General features: G+C 39.6%; 1 pseudogene; it reads right to left on the reverse strand.

Annotated features, from left to right (window-relative positions):
* Window positions 1–2,046: 2,046 nt before the first annotated feature.
* LOC128638874 (olfactory receptor 1020-like) lies at window positions 2,047–3,030 on the reverse strand (annotated as a pseudogene).
* Window positions 3,031–15,299: the final 12,269 nt, after the last annotated feature.

Genomic DNA, 15,299 nt, shown 5'->3' on the forward strand with positions numbered 1-15,299 from the left:
TACTTCTCCAGGTCCTGGGATACTCAGGCGGAATTGATGAATGCTCTAGCAGTTCCATGGTTTTACCAACCTGCTTACATTTTTTCACCTCTAGGATTGATCTCAAAGATCATAATGGAACAATCTTACATGTTTCTGATAGCACCAGCATGGCACCACTGGTTTGGAAAACCTATATTTCATGGTGTTCCACTCATTATTCTTGGCATTCTTTTAGAATTCCTAGGATTCTACAGTTTCTTCAGAATAGTTTGGATAAAGGTTTGTCTGCCAATACTTTGAAAGGACAAATCTCTGCTCTTTCTGTTTTATTTCACAGAAAGATTGCTAATCTTCCTGATGTTCACTGTTTCGTACAGGCTTTAACTCGTATTAAACCTGTTATTAAATCTATCTCTCCTCTTTGGAGTCTAAATTTAGTATTAAAGACTTTTCAGGCTCCTCCTTTTGAGCCTATGCATTCTTTAGACATTAAACTACTTTCTTGGGAAGTGTTATTTCTCTTGGCTATTTCTTCTGCTAGAAGAGTTTCTGAATTGTTTGCTCTCTCTTGTGAGTCTCCTTATCTGATTTTCCATCAAGATAAGCTGTTTTGCAGATTTTGTTTAAATTTTTGCCTAAAGTTGTGAATTCTAACAACATCAATAGGGAAATTATTGTTCCTTCCTTGTGTCCTAATTCTAAGAATACTCTTTGCATTCTTTCTATGAGGTAAGAGCTTTGAAGTATGTTGAAGCTACTAAAGATTTCAGAAAGACTTCTAGTCTATTTGTTATATTTTCTGGTTCCAGAAAAGGTCAGAAAGCCTCTGCCATTTCTTTGTCATCTTGGTTGAAACTTCTGATTCACAAAGCTTATTTGGAGACGGGGCAGTCTCCGCCTCAGAGAATTACAGCTTATTCTACAAGATCAGTTGCCACATCTTGGGCTTTCAAGAATGAAGCTTCAGTTGATCAAATCTGCAAAGCAGTCACTTGGTCTTCTTTTCATACATTTACTAAATTTACCATTTTGATGTTTTTGCTTCTTCGGAAGAAGCTTTTGGTAGAAAGCTTCTTCATGAAGCTGTCTCGCTTTGATTCTAGTGCCTATGATTTAGGTTTTTTGAATTTTTAAGAAAACTTCATTATTTTTTTGTATTTAATTTCTCTGTGGAAATAGCCGTTTTTATTTTATCCCTCCCTCTCTAGTGACTCGTGGACTTCCACATCTTGGATATTGTATCCAATACGTCACTCGCTCATGGACTCTTGCCACCTATATGAAATAAAACATAATTTATGTAAGAACTTACCTGATAAATTCATTCCTTTCATGGTGACAAGAGTCCATGAGACCCACCCAATTTTTTGGGGGTTATGATTTTTTTTATATAAAACACTTTATTTATCCTGTTCCTCTTTTTTATGCTTTTACTCCTTTTACACCTCACTAACGTGGTTATACTTTAAACTAAGGTATGAGTGAGGTGGGAGGTGTATTTATTGGCATTTGAGGTTTAGGAAACTTTGCCCCCCTCCTGGTAGGAATGTATATCCCATACATCACTAGCTCATGGACTCTTGCCACTGTGAAAGAAATTAATTTATCAGATAAGTTCTGACATAAATTATGTTTTTTCTCCCATTTACCAGCCCCCTGTATCATGTGACAGATATCAGCCAGTCTTCTTTTATTAGGAGTTACAGCATAAACAAATGCAGCAGCTGCTTCATTTGTTTGTGCTGTAACTCCTACTAAAAAAAGATTTGCTTCCACTTTTTTCAGTTTTTGTTTCTGGTTTGGTGGTGTGAGTGGCCCCCCATAGTGGCTTGCAAAATCCTTGGAGTGCCGGACTATCTCCTTGAACTTTTAGATATCAGTCAATCACAGACAAGTATACATATACCCTGTAAGCTTGTGCTCATGCTCAGTAGGATCTCGTTCCCCAGAAAGTGTGAATATAAAAAATTTGATAATGGATGCAAATTGTAAATTGCCTTCAAACTGCATGCTCTATCTGAATCATAAAAGTTTATTTCGACTTGAGTGTCCCTCTAAACTTATTTAACACACTTTGTTTACTGTTTTTGTTATTTTCTTTTTATGTATGATATACTTCTTAGTCATTCTCTTCAGTACATTTGTAAATTCCTTGTTCCTTAGTGTATATATTGCTGGATTTAATGTTGGTGTAATTACAGCATAGAATACAGGGATCATTTTCTCTTGTTCTAATGAGTATTTTGAAGTGGGTTTTAAATACATGAAGAATGAGGTCCCAAAAAACAAAGTCACAACAATCAAGTGAGATGCACATGTAGAGAAGGTCTTTCTTTGTCCTTCTTTTGATTTGATTTTTAAAATAGTGGAAACAATGTAGATGTAAGAGATTAAAGTTAGCAGGAATGATCCAAGGCCATAAATACCTCCAACAATGAACAGTACAATTTCATTAATTGAAGTATTGGAACATGCCACTTTTAACAAGGGGGGGATATCACAAAAAAACTGATTTATTTTATTAGATGAACAGTAGGAGAGGCGGAAAGTAAACACAGTGTGTATCGTGGAGTTGAGAAATCCACTAATCCAAGAACTAGCAACTAACTTAATGCAGGTTGTAGATTCCATTGAAATAACATAATTTAAAGGATGGCAGATAGCTACATACCGGTCATATGCCATAACAGCAAGTAGTGTGCACTCTATGCTTCCAAGAGCAATGAAAAAATACATCTGAGTGGCACATGCAGAGAATGAAATAGTGTTGCTTTTCAATAGGAAGTTGAGCAGCATTTTTGGAATAGTAACAGAAGTGTAAAAAATTTCAAGAAATGATAAGTTGCTGAGGAAAAAATACATTGGTGTATGTAAGCGACTGTCTACTGTCGTTGCAGTTATGATGAGACTGTTTCCTATCAGAGTTGACACATAAAATATTAGGAACGTGTAAAACAAAGCAGTCTGTAGTGATGGTATTTTGGGGAAGCCAAGTAAGATAAACTCTTTAACAGTACTGGTGTTCATTTTCGTTCAGAGCATTATCATTTTTACCTGTGTATTTTGGAAAATATGAAAAAAAATTTGCTGCAAACATATTATTGTTTATTAATTCTTGGAATTAACTAATACAGTCATGCCCTAATACATTTCATGCCAATTATTGGTCCTGATCCAATAGAGTTTACCTTTCAGAAACATTGGGTGTAACTCGGGTGATTTGGGCATTATCGTGTGCTTTATGTTGACCTTTGTAGTGGTTTTTGTGTTGCTTTTTTATAGACCTTCACAGGAGGAAATTATAACTGGTAACTGGAAATGAGTGTATCATCAAAAAAAATTAGTTTGTATTACCACTGTATAAGCCCATGTTTGATTACTTGAGTTTTAACTGTTTAGTCAAAAATCCAGGATGGATCTGAGGCAAAAAAGTGTGTATTCAAATATATATATTTAGTTTACATCACACAAACATGCACATATACAGTACACGTTTCTTTCATAAAATGATGATGGTCCACAGTCCTCCATAACATATGGGATATATTTCCCACCACTAGGAGAAGGTCGAGAACCCATATCAGAGCTTAAAATACCCCCCATCTCTCTAGTTTTGTTCTTTGCCTCATAGGAGATGGTTGAGAATAGAGGTTGTTTCAGTTACTTTCTTATGAATTATAAATTGGGAGCTCAGACCTATGTGAGACCCAGAGTCCCTAGGGAGTATCATTTACAAAGAAAAAAAGACGATAAACTTTACAGCAGCTGAATGATACAGAGTCACAACAATAAAACAAATGTGAGGGGGCGCACACTCTAGGGAATATAGCATGTAAATTCTAGGTTAATATTCAAAATGTGTCTAAGGGAATATAAAACCATTAACCTGTAATGGTAATGAATATAAAGTCCTAATTAGAACACAATATTAGGTACTGTTCATGATATTCAACTGTAACACAAAAAGCATACGGCTGCTCTCCTCCTCACAGATGTATCCGAATGAACTATGAAGAAAGCATAAAACAGAGGGGCGCCTCATGTGTATATCAGCATATTCAGTATAGAGCATAAAGATGTTCAAGCCAAATTAGTACTCACATTTGGTACGAGTACACATATGTACTGGTAGAAGCAGGCTGGTGACTCAGGGTGTACCAGCTAACCAGCTTCAGGTGTGCAGCAGGTGGTGCAAATGTCGTGCAACCCAATATGCAAGAGGGTGACTCTAGGTGTTCAGGGTCAATGTGGTGATGGTTTGATCACTCAAAAAGATGCTTCCACTATGCTTGTGAATCAAACAACTTGTTTATTAAAAACACTTAAAAGTAATTACAAGCAGTGGATATAGAGGGCATATACAATATACCCCCTATCTATGCAACGTGTTTCTCAGCCTTAGCATTGGTAGTTTTCTCAGGCATAAAGCACCTTAATACAAACACACTATTTAAAATGAACTGAAACCAAATGGCAAGTTGGACACGTCTACACACTGGAGTCCATAATTAGTCAATTAGTAACCAATGGCAACAATCAGCTGTGTAAGTATCACTTAAAACCTATATTTACATTACAATGAGGATAACAGTCTCTATATACAGCTTAAAGATATTCCTTATAATCCTCATTCCCATCATACAATGTTATAAAACACAGATAAAAGTTCCTAAATAAAAAACATACAAATAAACTTGATGTCTGTGTCCCATATAGCATTTGAAATAGCTTCATCCTACTTCATAAAATTAAACCTTGTGACCCCAATTAATTATTGGTCTGCTCTGAGACACATACAAAATAGTGAATAAATATTAAAAGTTCTTATACCAAACCTTATAGAAATAATCTCTTGTAGCTTAGGATCGAATTTCCAATACATTATTATATGAGTTACTAGTGAATGAATTTGTATCCGAAAAGCACCTTTCTCCAACATAGGTGTGTCCGGTCCACGGCGTCATCCTTACTTGTGGGATATTCTCTTCCCCAACAGGAAATGGCAAAGAGCCCAGTAAAGCTGGTCACATGATCCCTCCTAGGCTCCGCCTACCCCAGTCATTCTCTTTGCCGTTGTACAGGCAACATCTCCACGGAGATGGCTTAGAGTTTTTTAGTGTTTAACTGTAGTTTTTATTATTCAATCAAGAGTTTGTTATTTTGAAATAGTGCTGGTATGTACTATTTACTCAGAAACAGAAAAGAGATGAAGATTTCTGTTTGTATGAGGAAAATGATTTTAGCAACCCTCACTAAAATCCATGGCTGTTCCACACAGGACTGTTGAGAGCAATTAACTTCAGTTGGGGGAACAGTGAGCAGTCTCTTGCTGCTTGAGGTATGACACATTCTAACAAGACGATGTAATGCTGGAAGCTGTCATTTTCCCTATGGGATCCGGTAAGCCATGTTTATTACGATCATAAATAAGGGCTTCACAAGGGCTTATTAAGACTGTAGACTTTTTCTGGGCTAAATCGATTCATTATTAACACATATTTAGCCTTGAGGAATCATTTATTCTGGGTATTTTGATATAATAATATCGGCAGGCACTGTTTTAGACACCTTATTCTTTAGGGGCTTTCCCAAATCATAGGCAGAGCCTCATTTTCGCGCCGGTGTTGCGCACTTGTTTTTGAGAGGCATGACATGCAGTCGCATGTGAGAGGAGCTCTGATACTTAGAAAAGACTTTCTGAAGGCGTCATTTGGTATCGTATTCCCCTTTGGGCTTGGTTGGGTCTCAGCAAAGCAGATACCAGGGACTGTAAAGGGGTTAAAGTTAAAAACGGCTCCGGTTCCGTTATTTTAAGGGTTAAAGCTTCCAAATTTGGTGTGCAATACTTTTAAGGCTTTAAGACACTGTGGTGAAAATTTTTGAAACAAAAAAAGAAAGGGCGCCTCCTAGTGTAGCCAATTTTTGTAAGTAGATAATATATATTCACAGATTTTGTACTCACATGTAGTGAAGGCAACGATAATGCCTAGGTAGATGGTCTGGAAACTTATCAGTGTCCCAGTTGACTGTGCACCATGAGAAGGGCTGCTCCTCTTGAATGGAAAAGATCTGGAAAACTGGAAAAATATACAGAGGGCGACTCCTAGTGCAAATCAGTTGATACAGTTGTAAGCCCCAAATGATCCCTTTAGAGAGATACTCACATATTATGGAGCACACTATAGTGCTAATGAGGCAAGCTGGGTATATTATGGTGGCCCAGCGCACATAACACTCTGGCAAGCAGTGGATCAATGTAGCAAATAAAAGATAGGAGACTCCAGAAGTATACAGTGTTTTACTGATTGTTTTTATGTTCATTTATTTATATTTATAAAACTCATTTTTGATATACTTCTGGAGTCTCCTATCTTTTATTTGCTACATTGATCCACTGCTTGCCAGAGTGTTATGTGCGCTGGGCCACCATAATATACCCAGCTTGCCTCATTAGCACTATAGTGTGCTCCATAATATGTGAGTATCTCTCTAAAGGGATCATTTGGGGCTTACAACTGTATCAACTGATTTGCACTAGGAGTCGCCCTCTGTATATTTTTCCTGTGGTGAAAATTTGTTTGATTTTGAACAATTCCTTCATGTTTTTTCGCAATTGCAGTAATAAAGTGTGTTCAGTTTAAAATTTAAAGTGACAGTAACGGTTTTATTTTAAAACGTTTTTTGTACTTTGTTATCAAGTTTATGCCTGTTTAACATGTCTGAACTACCAGATAGACTGTGTTCTGAATGTGGGGAAGCCAGAATTCCCATTCATTTAAATAAATGTGATTTATGTGACAATGACAATGATGCCCAAGATGATTCCTCAAGTGAGGGGAGTAAGCATGGTACTGCATCATTCCCTCCTTCGTCTACACGAGTCTTGCCCACTCAGGAGGCCCCTAGTACATCTAGCGCGCCAATACTCCTTACTATGCAACAATTAACGGCTGTAATGGATAATTCTGTCAAAAACATTTTAGCCAAAATGAACACTTATCAGCGTAAGCGCGACTGCTCTGTTTTAGATACTGAAGAGCATGACGACGCTGATAATAATGGTTCTGAAGGGCCCCTAACCCAGTCTGATGGGGCCAGGGAGGTTTTGTCTGAGGGAGAAATTACTGATTCAGGGAACATTTCTCAACAAGCTGAACCTGATGTGATTACGTTTAAATTTAAGTTGGAACATCTCCGCATTCTGCTTAAGGAGGTATTATCCACTCTGGATGATTGTGACAAGTTGGTCATCCCAGAGAAACTATGTAAAATGGACAAGTTCCTAGAGGTCCCGGGGCTCCCAGAAGCTTTTCCTATCCCCAAGCGGGTGGCGGACATTGTTAATAAAGAATGGGAAAGGCCCGGTATTCCTTTCGTCCCTCCCCCCATATTTAAAAAATTGTTTCCTATGGTCGACCCCAGAAAGGACTTATGGCAGACAGTCCCCAAGGTCGAGGGAGCGGTTTCCACTTTAAACAAACGCACCACTATACCCATAGAGGATAGTTGTGCTTTCAAAGATCCTATGGATAAAAAATTAGAAGGTTTACTTAAAAAGATGTTTGTTCAGCAGGGTTACCTTCTACAACCAATTTCATGCATTGTCCCTGTAGCTACAGCCGCATGTTTCTGGTTCGATGAGCTGATAAAGGCGGTCGATAGTGATTCTCCTCCTTATGAGGAGATTATGGACAGAATCAATGCTCTCAAATTGGCTAATTCTTTCACCCTAGACGCCACTTTGCAATTGGCTAGGTTAGCGGCTAAGAATTCTGGGTTTGCTATTGTGGCGCGCAGAGCGCTTTGGTTGAAATCTTGGTCAGCTGATGCGTCTTCCAAGAACAAGCTACTTAACATTCCTTTCAAGGGGAAAACGCTGTTTGGCCCTGACTTGAAAGAGATTATCTCTGATATCACTGGGGGTAAGGGCCACGCCCTTCCTCAGGATCGGCCTTTCAAGGCAAAAAATAAACCTAATTTTCGTCCCTTTCGTAGAAATGGACCAGCCCAAAGTGCTACGTCCTCTAAGCAAGAGGGTAATACTTCTCAAGCCAAGCCAGCTTGGAGACCAATGCAAGGCTGGAACAAGGGAAAGCAGGCCAAGAAACCTGCCACTGCTACCAAGACAGCATGAAATGTTGGCCCCCGATCCGGGACCGGATCTGGTGGGGGGCAGACTCTCTCTCTTCGCTCAGGCTTGGGCAAGAGATGTTCTGGATCCTTGGGCGCTAGAAATAGTCTCCCAAGGTTATCTTCTGGAATTCAAGGGGCTTCCCCCAAGGGGGAGGTTCCACAGGTCTCAGTTGTCTTCAGACCACATAAAAAGACAGGCATTCTTACATTGTGTAGAAGACCTGTTAAAAATGGGAGTGATTCATCCTGTTCCATTAAGAGAACAAGGGATGGGGTTCTACTCCAATCTGTTCATAGTTCCCAAAAAAGAGGGAACGTTCAGACCAATCTTAGATCTCAAGATCTTAAACAAGTTTCTCAAGGTTCCATCGTTCAAGATGGAAACCATTCGAACTATTCTTACTTCCATCCAGGAAGGTCAATTCATGACCACAGTGGATTTAAAGGATGCGTATCTACATATTCCTATCCACAAGGAACATCATCGGTTCCTAAGGTTCGCATTCCTGGACAAGCATTACCAGTTCGTGGCGCTTCCTTTCGGATTAGCCACTGCTCCAAGGATTTTCACAAAGGTACTAGGGTCCCTTCTAGCTGTGCTAAGACCAAGGGGCATTGCTGTAGTACCTTACTTGGACGACATTCTGATTCAAGCGTCGTCCCTTCCTCAAGCAAAGGCTCACACGGACATTGTCCTGGCCTTTCTCAGATCTCACGGATGGAAGGTGAACGTGGAAAAGAGTTCTCTATCTCCGTCAACAAGGGTTCCCTTCTTGGGAACAATAATAGACTCCTTAGAAATGAGGATTTTTCTGACAGAGGCCAGAAAAACAAAACTTCTAGACTCTTGTCGGATACTTCATTCCGTTCCTCTTCCTTCCATAGCGCAGTACATGGAAGTGATCGGTTTGATGGTAGCGGCAATGGACATAGTTCCTTTTGCGCGCATTCATCTAAGACCATTACAACTGTGCATGCTCAGTCAGTGGAATGGGGATTATACAGACTTGTCTCCGAAGATACAAGTAAATCAGAGGACCAGAGACTCACTCCGTTGGTGGCTGTCCCTGGACAACCTGTCACAAGGGATGACATTCCGCAGACCGGAGTGGGTCATCGTCACGACCGACGCCAGTCTGGTGGGCTGGGGCGCGGTCTGGGGATCCCTGAAAGCTCAGGGTCTTTGGTCTCGGGAAGAATCTCTTCTACCGATAAATATTCTGGAACTGAGAGCGATATTCAATGCTCTCAAGGCTTGGCCTCAGCTAGCGAGGGCCAAGTTCATACGGTTTCAATCAGACAACATGACAACTGTTGCGTACATCAACCATCAGGGGGGAACAAGGAGTTCCCTAGCGATGGAAGAAGTGACCAAAATCATTCTATGGGCGGAGTCTCACTCCTGCCACCTGTCTGCTATCCACATCCCAGGAGTGGAAAATTGGGAAGCGGATTTTCTGAGTCGTCAGACATTGCATCCGGGGGAGTGGGAACTCCATCCGGAAATCTTTGCCCAAGTCACTCAGCTGTGGGGCATTCCAGACACGGATCTGATGGCCTCTCGTCAGAACTTCAAAGTTCCTTGCTACGGGTCCAGATCCAGGGATCCCAAGGCGGCTCTAGTGGATGCACTAGTAGCACCTTGGACCTTCAAACTAGCTTATGTGTTCCCGCCGTTTCCTCTCATCCCCAGGCTGGTAGCCAGGATCAATCAGGAGAGGGCGTCGGTGATCTTGATAGCTCCTGCGTGGCCACGCAGGACTTGGTATGCAGATCTGGTGAATATGTCATCGGCTCCACCTTGGAAGCTACCTTTGAGACGAGACCTTCTTGTTCAGGGTCCGTTCGAACATCCGAATCTGGTTTCACTCCAGCTGACTGCTTGGAGATTGAACGCTTGATCTTATCGAAGCGAGGGTTCTCAGATTCTGTTATCGATACTCTTGTTCAGGCCAGAAAGCCTGTAACTAGAAAGATTTACCACAAAATTTGGAAAAAATATATCTGTTGGTGTGAATCTAAAGGATTCCCTTGGGACAAGGTTAAGATTCCTAAGATTCTATCCTTCCTTCAAGAAGGATTGGAAAAAGGATTATCTGCTAGTTCCCTGAAGGGACAGATTTTTGCCTTGTCTGTGTTACTTCACAAAAAGCTGGCAGCTGTGCCAGATGTTCAAGCCTTTGTTCAGGCTCTGGTTAGAATTAAGCCTGTTTACAAACCTTTGACTCCTCCTTGGAGTCTCAACTTAGTTCTTTCAGTTCTTCAGGGGGTTCCGTTTGAACCCTTACATTCCGTTGATATTAAGTTATTATCTTGGAAAGTTTTGTTTTTAGTTGCAATTTCTTCTGCTAGAAGAGTTTCAGAATTATCTGCTCTGCAGTGTTCTCCTCCTTATCTGGTGTTCCATGCAGATAAGGTGGTTTTACGTACTAAACCTGGTTTTCTTCCAAAAGTTGTTTCTAACAAAAACATTAACCAGGAGATTATCGTACCTTCTCTGTGTCCGAAACCAGTTTCAAAGAAGGAACGTTTGTTGCACAATTTGGATGTTGTTCGCGCTCTAAAATTCTATTTAGATGCTACAAAGGATTTTAGACAAACATCTTCCTTGTTTGTTGTTTATTCCGGTAAAAGGAGAGGTCAAAAAGCAACTTCTACCTCTCTCTCTTTTTGGATTAAAAGCATCATCAGATTGGCTTACGAGACTGCCGGACGGCAGCCTCCCGAAAGAATCACGGCTCATTCCACTAGGGCTGTGGCTTCCACATGGGCCTTCAAGAACGAGGCTTCTGTTGATCAGATATGTAGGGCAGCGACTTGGTCTTCACTGCACACTTTTACCAAATTTTACAAGTTTGATACTTTTGCTTCTTCTGAGGCTATTTTTGGGAGAAAGGTTTTGCAAGCCGTGGTGCCTTCCATTTAGGTGACCTGATTTGCTCCCTCCCTTCATCCGTGTCCTAAAGCTTTGGTATTGGTTCCCACAAGTAAGGATGACGCCGTGGACCGGACACACCTATGTTGGAGAAAACAGAATTTATGTTTACCTGATAAATTACTTTCTCCAACGGTGTGTCCGGTCCACGGCCCGCCCTGGTTTTTTTAATCAGGTCTGATAATTTATTTTCTTTAACTACAGTCACCACGGTACCATATGGTTTCTCCTATGCAAATATTCCTCCTTAACGTCGGTCGAATGACTGGGGTAGGCGGAGCCTAGGAGGGATCATGTGACCAGCTTTGCTGGGCTCTTTGCCATTTCCTGTTGGGGAAGAGAATATCCCACAAGTAAGGATGACGCCGTGGACCGGACACACCGTTGGAGAAAGTAATTTATCAGGTAAACATAAATTCTGTTTTTGTTTATCTTTTGATGTTAATTACACGCTGTTTTTTTTTAGAAATCACAAAATGTAACACTGTTGTGATCATATTTGCAGTCTGTTGCACTTAGTACCTGTTTCGATGCTAATACCGTGCAGACTTCGTTGGCACATTTCTCAAAGGTCCAATGCCTCCATGATAGTGGTACGTGGAACCAATGACACGCCTCCATTCTAAATGACGAGCTACCATCGTCAGGTCTACAGTGGATACATATAATCTGAAATCATTGTACACCTTTTAAAGTTAATGTGATTTACTATTAGTGACCCATTTATCAGTGATTTATAGGAATTCACAATCACCTAATCATGTGTTTTCAGCTATTAATCTATGTTGCGAGTATGCCTGTTGGGATCTTAGTCATCTGCCATAGGAAGTGTGTTATAGTGTTAACAGTGTATTGGAATTAGCTGTGGTGACTGGAATAGTGAATACAATAATTAGAATGACATAAAAATAGTGTTATAAAATGTGGAAGTATAACTAAAAAGCAATAATATAGTGATCTATAGTGGAACACTAACAGGGCTAAATATTCATTATGGATGTGTGTAAGCACCTATCTACAGTGACTATACTGAAATGTATAACAAAACTAAAACAACATAAAAGGGGTATTTAGTAATTATCTATAAATGGATTAGAATAAAATAAAAAAAATCTATAGTGAAACACTATTAGGGCTAAATCATCCAAATGGATGAATGTGAACTTGAGGTATTGTGATATAAACGAATAATAGTTGCTCAATATGAGTCTGCCAATAAAATTATATCCTAATCTATACTAGATTGTGTATAATAAAGTGTAATACAATGGAAGGAGAATTATATTATATGGTATGTCAACTAACTTGCTATCTTCACAAGAAGTGTACTAGATCTAATATAGAGATGATAAAATACATATAACCAAATATCTGTGTCATTATTGACCATACCAATTGTATAAAAATTAACACCCTATCCCTTCATGAAGCCGAGAAATTACATATATATATATATATACCAGCTGGGACACAAACTACAAGTTCTTAATCCCACAAATCATTGACCTATGAACTCTGGGAAGCATTCCTATATCTAGAGTAGAAAGGGACCCCTATTTAAAGGTAACAATTTCATACTATTTTATTTACCATGGAATTTTATACACTCCATCATCTGCACCTCTTAGACATTATTGTTGGGGGTATTTACAACAAGAGCTTGTTGTAAATACCCCCAACAATAATGTCTAAGAGGTGCAGATGATGGAGTGTATAAAATTCCATATTTAATTAAAAGGCAGCCAAATCCAGGACCTTGTTTAGTTCAAACGGAATCAGGGACTAGAACCGATATATCCAGTATGTCTCCCTCTGGCGTAAACGAGTGTACCTATTGTACGTGTTGGAACGTGGAATACTCTCTAATGGGGCGATCCGAATTGTGTTATGTTTCCTATGCTTTAGTACACTGTCTAGAGACACTGTGTTTTGATGAGCCTATTTTAAAATTTCTGTGGTGTTCACTCCATCTCGTACGCACCTTTCTAGATGTACGGCCTAAGTACTGTACCCCACATTCACAAGTAAGTACATATATGACTTATATGTCATATATGTACTTACTAAAATTTACGTGTATGGCCCTTTAAGAAGACCAGCATTTGCTTAGTACAATATGTAATTTGATAGAGGAGTCTCCGGTTAGGCTGGGGACCAGTGTTTTATAGTTTTTATGGGGGTTTTATGCTTGGGGCACTATCTTTTATTTAAAACAGAACCTAAAGTGTTTTAACTTTTTAACATGGCCACCAGCTTTGCTCCTGGTTGTAGCGCCGCCCCTCAGTGTTCCCTGGCTTTTCTCTCTCAATATGGAGCCTCTGTAACTAGATTCTCTACTACTACAGTTAGGATTCATTTTTAAACCTATTTTGAGTGCCTGCCAGTCCCAGTAAGGGAGTGAATATTATACAGTAGCTGCCAGGGGGAAGTCAGGGACTATACAATATATGTGTGTGTGTATATATATATATGTATAGAAAGAGAACAATTCAATATAGAGAGGGAGGCGCTCAGCTATAAGGTAGTACACTTGATGTATTATGTACTATTGTAGGTATAGGTGTAAGTCCACAAATAATATAAAGTGGTATCCTGGTAGGAATCTTCACAAACAATTCTCAGTCAAGTAAGAAATTACTGCTTACCAGCTGTTACCTCAATTGTATGAGGTAAGTTGTTGGCCCAATTTAGAGATGGTACACTGTATTTATATCCCCGTCTTTGTCCTGATGGTCCGTATAGGCTTTGTTGAAAAAGGGTGGTTCCCTTTTCAGGTTTTCTTGGGCTTGTGCGAATGAAGATCCTGGACTCTCTTTGGTAAGAAAGATGGAGACTGTAATTCGTCTGTGTATATCTCTTTTCAATGGTGGTAGGAATACTTGTTCCCTTCTGGACGATACTTGGGATGGTATGCCCTCAGATGGCGTGAATCTCCGTCTGAATAAAACGCAATTTCACGTTCCTCCTTTTCAAAAATTGAACGTATATAATCTGTATCATCGACAGGAACCGCTGCAGCAGCCTCTTTTTTGCTCCTTTATTCCCCCACCGAACCGATGGGGGAATAAAGGAGCAAAAAAGAGGCTGCTGCAGAGGGGGCGACAGAAACCGATTACTGCTACAAAGAGAAGCGAAATGGACTTTCGAACTAAACACACTAGTTCCTTATGGTCTGAATACACAGCTTGATTGGCAGGTGTTTCTATGACCCGCTTCCAGATCTGCATTACGGAGCCATGGGGAGTCCAGGATCATTTGTCATTGCTGTTAGTCAATGAGAGCCATGATTTATTCATAAGTAATATGATCTCCCTTTTCCCCATATGTCTGGCTATGTGACTCCACTCCACACAATAATGTTTAACATATAAGTATTGTTTACCAGATTGGTTATCCTGTTTGTTTTGTGGAGCCCTTTAGTCACATATTTTCCCGGGACGCTGTATGTTTTCTTATTGTTTATTGGTTACCATGACAACCATTTATTTTGTCTTAAGGATATTTGTGTTTTCTTTACCTGTTTTCTCTACCTGTGTATCTATTATTGTATTACTACAGTGCCCAGCAATTTTTTGCTTGTATGCCCGCATATATTTACTGTTGTCTTTTGCCCTTTTGTTTTTTAGTTCTTTGCACGTTGCCGCGGGCGATGACGTCACTCGCTAGGGGCGGCGCATCCACCGCGGAGAGCGTGGCGCACTTGTCTTGGTGGCGGTCTATAACACAGTGGGGTGGTAAGTGTTTTACTAACCTTGTAAGTTTGAGGACGGGCTGTTTGTAGCCCGAAAACGTTACGATTAAAGGTGATATATTAACAAGACTTCTGGAGTGCTTTCTGTTATTGGATATATATATATATATATATATATATATATATATATATATATATATATATATATATATATATATATATATATATATATAGGGGCTGTAGTCATTTTACACTGAGAGATAATTAAAGTGTCTGAGGGAGTGTAAAAATAATGTAGAAGGCTCTCTACCAGGTTTTTATCTGTACTACTTCTTATATACAGTGTATTTGCATACTTTATTATAAGTAAAGTCTTGAACAAAAATGCCTCTGTCTTCACAGATATCTCTAATGAGGAATCAGTTTGCGGATAGCCCTCTATTTACATATATGTTTATTTTACAAATATATTCCAGTATACCAGGTCACTCAAATCTGGGAGAATTGTATACCTCATATATTTTATACATATCAGCCGCAACTGTCCACTTTCCTGAC

Source organism: Bombina bombina, chromosome 8 (genome assembly GCF_027579735.1).
Source record: "Bombina bombina isolate aBomBom1 chromosome 8, aBomBom1.pri, whole genome shotgun sequence".
NCBI lineage: Eukaryota > Metazoa > Chordata > Amphibia > Anura > Bombinatoridae > Bombina > Bombina bombina.